The sequence below is a fragment of the Etheostoma spectabile genome, unplaced genomic scaffold (assembly GCF_008692095.1).
Source record: "Etheostoma spectabile isolate EspeVRDwgs_2016 unplaced genomic scaffold, UIUC_Espe_1.0 scaffold00002862, whole genome shotgun sequence".
Lineage (NCBI taxonomy): Eukaryota > Metazoa > Chordata > Actinopteri > Perciformes > Percidae > Etheostoma > Etheostoma spectabile.
The window spans coordinates 130,450-139,094 of NW_022602959.1; the positions used below are offsets into that span (position 1 = coordinate 130,450).

Here is an 8,645-nt window from a genome sequence, read left to right on the forward strand (position 1 = left end):
ACATTGGCTCTTTCCTATCCGTGTTTCTCTTTTAAACTTGTGTCATTATTCGATGTTACCACTCTACTAGATAAGCTGAAGCCCTCTTATGGCCAGAGTGATGTTCTCCCGACTATGCTGTTCAAGCAGGTTTTTGATAGTATTGGCCCGTGTGTTGTAGAAATGATTAATACTTCTCTTTTAACTGGGGTGGTTCCTGACTTTTTCAAACATGCTATTGTCGAACCTGTTCTTAAAAAGCCTAGTTTAGACCCATTGCAACCCTCGAATTATAGACCTATATCTAAACTCCCATTCATGGCAAAGATTCTAGAGAAAGTGGTAGCAGAGCAGCTTACTTCTTTCTTAGAGATAAATGATATTTTTGATAAATATCAATCAGGTTTCCGTAAAAAACATTCTACGGAAACTGCACTGGTGAAAGTTTCAAGCGATATTTTGATGTCTGCTGATTCTGGGAAGCATACAGTGTTAGTTTTGTTGGACCTTACATCTGCCTTTGACACTATTGATCACAATATTATGCTTAATAAACTTCAGGCTCTATTAGGGATATCTGGATCAGCTTTGAAATGGTTTTCATCCTACCTTACTGGTAGGAGTTTTAGTGTCTATATCAATCAGAACATGTCAGATACTGCAGGTTTATCGAGTGGTGTTCCTCAAGGTTCTGTCCTGGGACCAATTCTTTTCCTTCTGTATATATTCCCTCTAGGACAGATAATAAGCCAGTTTCAGGATGTTTCTTATCACTTGTATGCAGATGACATTCAGTTATACTGTTCCTTTAAGCCTACTGAGTTATTTAAACTGTCATCTTTAATGAATTGTCTGAGTAGGATCAAGCAGTGGCTAAATGACAACTTTTTAATGTTGAACTCAGCCAAGACTGAAACTTTAATCATTGCTCCGGAGCAGAGCATCCCTCAGATTAAGAAACACATTGGTGACTTAGGCTCGTCTGTTCAGCCCAGCCTCAGGAGCTTAGGTGTTGTTTTCGATGCGGCCATGTCTCTGGAGAAACACTCGAAACAACTTATTAAAAACTGTTTCTTTCAATTAAGGAACATTTCAAAGATAAGAGCCGTGGTGTCAAAAGCCGAGTTGGAGATGATTATTCATGCTTTTATCTCGTCTCGCTTAGACTATTGTAACAGTCTTTTTATTTGCCTTAATAAGAAGGATCTTTGTCGTCTCCAGAGCGTCCAAAATTCTGCTGCTAGGCTTTTAACCCACACGAGTAAGAGGGCACATATTACTCCAGTTTTAGCTTCACTTCATTGGTTACCAGTGATTTTTAGAATGCACTTCAAAATTTTGGTCTTAACTTTTAGAGCCCTACAAGGACAGGCCCCCCCATACATCTCAGACCTGATACAGCTGCGTACATCCTCACGCAGTCTGAGATCAACAGGTCAGAGACTATTAGTTGCCCCCCTTACACATTTTAAAACTAGGGGGGACCGTTCTTTTCAGGTTGTTGCACCGAGGTTGTGGAACGCTTTGCCTCCTTCCATGCGCTGCTTAGATTGTGTGGAAAATTTTAAAACTCAGTTGAAAACTCTGCTTTTTAAAGAGGCTTTTAACTAGATTGTAGGGTGGTTAGGCTGGTCTTATGTGTACGTGTTATTCTTTTGTTTTTTGTAATGCATTGTATTTATGAGAGTTGTTAATGCTTCCTTTTGTTGTGAAGCACTTTGTGATCTTTATCTGAGAAAAGTGCTATACAAATAAATTTTACTTACTTACTTACTTACTTCAGGCAGCGAAAATGTTTATGTATAGTATGGTTCTGTCTCACATCACTTACTGTCTAACAACCTGGTCACAGGCAAACAAAACAACACTAAAATCCTTAGAGTCACTTTACAAACAGACAATCAAAATTCTGGATAAAAAACCATTAAGATATCACCATTGTGCCATTTTACAAAAGCATAAACTTTTAAGTTGGGAAAATGTCATTAAGTATTCAAACCTCTGTCTGTTATACAAAATCATCCATGGTCTGTCATCTCCTCCACTCAGTCAGTTTGTGACCATTAGGAACACGACACAGAGAGTAACACGAGGGTCGGCCCGAGGAGACTGTGTTGTTCCTCTGCGGAGAAGTGCATTTAGTCAGAGTGCCTTTTCAGTCACAGCAGCACGGGAGTGGAACTCTGTCCCTCAGAACATCAGAGACCTCACCACTTACACTCTGTTCAAAAAACATCTAAAAAGCTGGTTCATAACACATCAGACATGTCGCCATTAATAAGAAAATGTATTTTCACTCTACCCAACCGTGCTGCAACTTGTGTCTCTATTGTGTAGTATCTTTTTTATTTTTTTTTATTTTCCCTAATGTCTGTATTACATTTGTAGACTGTATTTATCAACGTGTTGTAAAGAGTTTTATCTGTTTTACTACTTTTTTATTTGTATTGTTGACTGTAATTTTCTTATTGTTGTTGTTTTTTAGGGAGACAATTTTAAGATCTGTCCAGGGACAACGGATGAAAAATAGCCTTTTGGCTAATTCTGGTGCATTTACAGCAATGTTGATTAATGTACACTGTCCCTGTCAAATAAATTATTATTATTATTATTATTATTATTATATTTTAAAGAGTGGTTTTATATGCTGCGAATTTTGGTAAACTGTTTTGATCACCTGAGGTATTTCAGTGAAGTCTTTGGTCTTTGACAGTTACCTTGCAATCTAAAACTGTAAATCCTATTGTCTCTAGAACAATAGTTGGCAGTTGGAGGAGTAATGGCTCTTTACAGTGAATATGCAAAAGAAGATGTTCACAAATTCAGCCCAGGTAAATGCTCAGCCCATATTCACACAGACCCAAACCTACTCACTTAATGCTGGTTACAATGTTCTAAAATCAACAATGCCCGAGAAAAATGACAAAGTGTGATAATTTTTTAAAATAAAGTATTAGTAGTTTTTAATAAAGTATTGGCTTTTTACTTGCAAAGTTTTTTTTTCCATAACATTAACAAGAATACCGTTAGTTACAGTCCCTGTGTCTTTCAGGACTTGCTGGTAGTGTGGCCGAGTGGTCTAAGGCGCTGGATTAAGGCTCCACTCTCCACTCTCCAGAGGCGTGGGTTCAAATCCCACCACTGCCATTTGCATATATTACATAGCTGGAAGGCAACCAATGTGATGTCTTACAGCTGTGTCATTTGGCCTGAACTGGGTGAAGTAACTAGAATCATCCGTTAATCACCTTGCTGAGATTGTTCCTTGTTAACCTGAGGTTCAACGATTGGTGAAACCTTTCTTTGCAGCACTTTGGAGTAGAAAATCAACAAATGATTGTGATAATTAATCGTGATCTCCATATTGATCAAAGTAATTGTCGTTATCATTTTGTCCATAATAATGCAGCTCAAAGAGATTTTATCAAACCAGGTTGGGCAAGTAACCTTTCTGTTGACTTCTTGTAAAAAAAAAGCAATTAACACAACTCAAAGAAAGCTACTGCGATGGCTGGGAATCGAACCCAGGTCAACTGCTTGGAAGGCAGCTATGCTCACCACTATACCACCATCACTGGGCAATGCATTGTTCCCTTCAAATCTTGTAATACATCTGGGCATTGAGACTGAAAGTGTGCTCTATCACTGAGCTACAGCCCCTGATGAGTCAGAAATTCCCTCCAGGGGGTCCTGTGTTTCCACATTCACAAGAATGGGAAGTGCTTGAGTATGTGCTAGCTCCCTTCGATAGCTCAGTTGGTAGAGCGGAAGACTGTAGACGCATAAAGCTGAAATCCTTAGGTCGCTGGTTCAAATCTGGCTCGAAGGATCTGTTTTTTCCAAAGTTTCCTTTAGGGGATCAATAAAGTATTTCTGATTCTGATGTAGAGATGGACAGACGACCCAAAAGAAAAATATTTCTTGCCGGGACATAACAAGAAACAAAAAAAAGAGTTGCGGTAGACAGAGTTAAGCCCTGACAAAATAGAGAACTACAGACAAAAGTTGTGGAATAGTGCCAAGTGTGACCAGAAGAATTGAAAAAAACAACCATTTACTTTAAGGTTTGTACTATAAAGTACAAAAGTGGATGTGGCCTAAATGCTGGAATAGCGCCATCTATCGAATGATGTGCCAAATTTTAAACTTGGCCATTCCTCGTTAGTATAATGGACAGTATCTCCGCCTGTCACAATACTACAAGGACTCAAGGAAGTCCCGGAGAACGCATTGGACTACTCATGAGGGGAAAGTGGCCCTTGGCTCAGCCTGTGTTCAGCGTGGGAGAAGAACTCTTGATCCTAAAAGGGAATATTGTCAAGCGATGGAAAGAGCACAACTCCTGGACATGACCAACACATCTCAAGGCGCAGCAGTGTGTCAAGTCTGGGCACCTTAGAATTCCTTTTATGGTCTTCGCAGATAATGTGGTTCTGTTGGCTTTATCAGGCAGTGATCTACAGCGCCCACTTGGGTGACTTATGAGGGGAAAGCGGGCCTTGGCTCAGGCTGTGTTCAGCATGGGAGGAGAACACCTGACCCTAAATGGGAAGGCTAAGACCCTAAATCAGGCTTTCAGTACCTATGGGATAATACAATATTGTTCACGAAGGCACAACTGAGATTTTTTATAATGTGATGTGTCATTGGTTTGCTACCAACGTTAAGGATGCCTTTCATTGTCGGCGGGATTTGGACCTTCGTGGGGAGACCCCAATGGATTTCTAGTCCAGTGCCTTAAACACTCGACCACGACGATTCAAAAAGTGGTGATAAACCAACTGCTTGGAAGGTAGCTATGCTCACTACTACGCCACCATCACTAGACAATGTGATATTCACTGCAAATCTGGCAACCCATCTGGAAATTGAGACTGGTTTTTGCATTAATTAACATAAATGCAAGGAGGTCACGACATCCCACAACACTGTGCTATACAAATTTGCACAATCCTTTTCAACTGCTGAGTAAAGCAGGACATGGGTAAAGTGCACAGAGTTGTTAGACACTAGAGATGAGCCGGATACTCGGCAGAAACGAGTATCCGGTACGGATAAAGCACTTTTGCCAAATACAAGAATAATACGAGTAATACGAGTCCATATCTGTGCTCGGATTGTTAAAAAATCTGACTGACGTGTAGCTGACTGTGTCTGCGTTCTGTGATAGGCTAGTCACAGCACCCCTCCCCTACACTATTCTGTGATAGGCTAGTCACAGTACCCCTCCCCTACACACAAAAAGTGTGTTGTCATGGAAATACTTTTCTAATCAGCAATAAATACAACAATTTGTGTTCAACCCGTATCTATTGCATGCTTAAAATAACATACTGGTTAAAGCCCCGCCGATTTCCAGACAACCCAACCCACTTCCGGGTTAAACCCTGTCCACTTCCGGGTTAGGCCCCAGTCCGAGTACAAATACAGATACAGATAATGCTGTACTCGCTCATCCCTACCAGGTACTTTAAGATCAAAGGGTAAGATCTGTAAATGTCTCTGATAAATTGCAATTCTATTCTCCTACACAGTATTATATTTTTTATGTTAACAATACATTGCAGTTCTAGTGTTATTTGTGGTCGGTTCTGCTTTTATTTTGAAAAGCGCCATTTTCTTCTTCTTGTATTTTGTTTGACGCTACACTTCCGGTCATACTCTCTTTACAATGTGTTGCTCACGCATCGTCAGAGCGGTAAAAACTTGTAAGTTATTAATCATTCATCCGTTTGAATTTTGTAAAGAAAAGGTTCGCATTGTGATTTACTTTATTATTCTTGTTGTTCGCACATGGTATTTCTAAGAGCTCCAACTGTGAGAATGTGTCAAGCTAGAGAGCATGCAAGTTAATGGAGGGAAACTCGTTGATTAGCGCCCTCGGAGAGCGGAATAAGGTACGATTAATATGTGAATATGATTAATATTTCAATTGTTTGTGAATCAACATTGAAACATTTTGTACTTGTGATGTCAATTATATTTCATCCACGAATATGCAAACTACAGTGCTAATACCTGCTGTAACACCCATAAAAACGGGAGCGTAATACAATAAATAAACTACGTTTAAAGTGCTTGTAGTGCTATCTGATAGTCTGAGGTATAAAAGGGACACCGCTTAGTTTGTGACAAATGCGCTCTACCACTGAACTACATCCCCGGAAGATTTTCAGATTTTTTTTACTTTTTTCCAAGATAGACTAAGACTTATCTTTATTAATCCTTTTGGGATGACTCACCGCGAAGAAATTGAAATATTACGGAATAAAAGAAGAAACCTGGGTAAAACATGTAATGTTATTGTTGTATATGGCTTCAAAACCTGTAAATGCAACTGCAGTGGCTGGAAATCAAACCTGGTCAAAATACTTGCACTGCTACGATATAAATCATAGTTGAAAAGTAACACACCTGTTGCCTTTCTGCTGCTTTCTGCTCTGTTGATAAACTTTTCAATTGGTTAGTAGTAGTAACCAGACACGGGCAAAGTGCAAACCGTAGTGCGCTCCCTGTGTCTGTGGATCCTCGTGGAGGCAGCTTGATTGATTGATAAAGTCCCTTATTTGTACCATATAAGAGATCTAATATTTTATCAAATCAGAGGGGCAAGTAACCTTTCTGGCTAATCTTGACAAATAAAGCAAGTAACCACACAATGAAAACAAGTGCGATGGCTGGGAATCAAACCAAGGTTAACTACTTGAAAGGCAGCTTTGCTCACCACTATACCATCACTAGACAATGCACTGCTCACTGCAAATCTTGGTCATTGAGACTGATTTTTGCATTAATTACCATGAACACAAGGAGATTGCCTTTTAATACTTTTCTCTTTCAGAATAAGAGCTTTTTGCAGCTCTTTCACAGACTGGACACTTGTTGGAGATGCCGGGGATTGAACCCAGGGCCTCATACATGCAAAGCATGCGCTCTACCACTGAGCTACATCCCCTGCATGTTTTTGGCTTTTAAACTTTTTGTGAGATCATTGAATAAGAGAAGACACCTGGGTGAAATATGTAATATTTATGTTGTGTATGGTTTCAAAACATGGCGGTGGCTGGAAAGTGAGCCTTGGCAAAATGCTTGCACTGCTATGGTGTAAATCTAGTCGAAAAGTAACACATCTGTTGCCTTTCTGCTGGACAACACAACACTCACTGCAAATCTTGTAACACATCTGGGCATTGAGAAATGCACTGGTGGAGACGGGTGGCTTCCAGTAGCTATGAGATAACACAATATTGTTTATGAAGCCACAAGCTATGTAGGGTGTTGTTTTAATGCCCCGGATCCCTAACAGGGAGTCTACCTCCTTCAATGTTCAGTTAGTTTTCTGATCGGTTAAGATTTCTGTGGGGACCCCTACCCGGGAAAAATGTTGAAGTAAACTATTGGCCACTTGTCTAGCCTTGGTGTTTCTGAGGGAGAAAGCTTCTGGGTAACGTGTTGCATAATCACAAATCACTACGATGTAGTGGTGACCTGCCCTACTCCTACTGTTAAGGAGTTTAGATCGGTGGTCGGAGTCACCTGCTGCCTCCATGTCCCTGCTCGACACCCTCTGCTACAATTCTCCATGTCTCTTCTCTCTGTCTGTCTGTCTCTTTCTCTCTATCCCCAACCAGTTGAGGCAGACGCCACCCCACCCTCTTAAAGAATGCCTTTCCTTGTCTCAATCTCAGAAATAACCACAGAATCACAACTTCCATTCATGTGCTTGTGCCAGTATTCAACCACCTGAAAGTCGCTGCATTTCCAGTATCAGTTGTGTTTTTTTGTTTTTAAAACACCTGCCCCGTGTGAGGGTTGAACTCACGACCTTCAGATTATGAGACTGACGCGCTGCCTACTGCGCCAACGAGGCTACGAAAGCACTCTCGATGGTTGGGAAAATTTCGTAAAATTTGGTCTTCAATCTTAATAAAAACAATGTATGTGGAGACCTATGTACTCCACATACTTTGCCAAACTTGATTGGTTGCCACTGTCCCTCAAAATGTAAATCCCAGAATTTTCCTTCCCCTGATTATAGACAGCAGAGCAGAGTGGCGCAGCGGAGGCATGCTTGGCTCATAACCCAGAGGTTGATGGATCAAAACCATCCTCTGCTGATACATGTCCCTGGATGTTATACAGGCAAATACTTAAGACCCTAACAGATTGTAGCTGAATTTCCTTGATGGGAAATTGCTACAACTCTGTGTTTCATGGCTTGTTTGTCTGTGGGTATGACTCTCGCGTTGGGTCCAATAGGTCGCTGATGAGACCACTTTGCATGGATTAAATAATCTGGTTTATTTATTGAGTGTGATGGAAAAGAGTGTCATTGGCGTGGCAAATTCATCACGATTTTACTATCACTTTTTACTGACAAAATCAAGTCTGTGTTTTGGTAAAAATATTTTGTATCAAATGAGATCAGGAAACTGACTCATTCAGTGGAGACGTGAAAAGACCCCATGACAATCTACCTGACCATAGTCTTTCAAGTCAGTGACAAATCCAAGCTGCATTTCCTTTTTCCCAAAATTCAAGTTCCAATGTTGGTAAAATGTTTTGCTTCAAAAGTAGTCTTTCGTCCAATATAATCAGAAAGCTCAATCTGGCAGTGGAGCCATAAAAACACTACATGCCAAACAAACTACTTAACAATTGCCTTT

The 8,645-nt window shown here is 40.3% G+C and overlaps 4 non-coding genes across 4 annotated transcripts; 1 reads left to right on the forward strand and 3 right to left on the reverse strand.

The window, feature by feature from the left end:
• Positions 1 to 3,039: 3,039 nt before the first annotated feature.
• On the forward strand, positions 3,040 to 3,126 carry trnal-aag (transfer RNA leucine (anticodon AAG)). Its single transcript is given in 2 exon segments — positions 3,040 to 3,077; positions 3,092 to 3,126. It is a non-coding gene; the product is annotated as a tRNA-Leu (tRNA).
• Positions 3,127 to 3,482: 356 nt separating this feature from the next.
• On the reverse strand, positions 3,483 to 3,554 carry trnag-ucc (transfer RNA glycine (anticodon UCC)). Its single transcript has one exon. It is a non-coding gene; the product is annotated as a tRNA-Gly (tRNA).
• A 3,308-nt stretch (positions 3,555 to 6,862) lies between these two features.
• Positions 6,863 to 6,934, reverse strand: trnaa-ugc (transfer RNA alanine (anticodon UGC)). The gene has a single exon. It is a non-coding gene; the product is annotated as a tRNA-Ala (tRNA).
• An 842-nt stretch (positions 6,935 to 7,776) lies between these two features.
• Positions 7,777 to 7,849, reverse strand: trnam-cau (transfer RNA methionine (anticodon CAU)). Its single transcript has one exon. It is a non-coding gene; the product is annotated as a tRNA-Met (tRNA).
• Between the last annotated feature and the right edge of the window lie 796 nt (positions 7,850 to 8,645).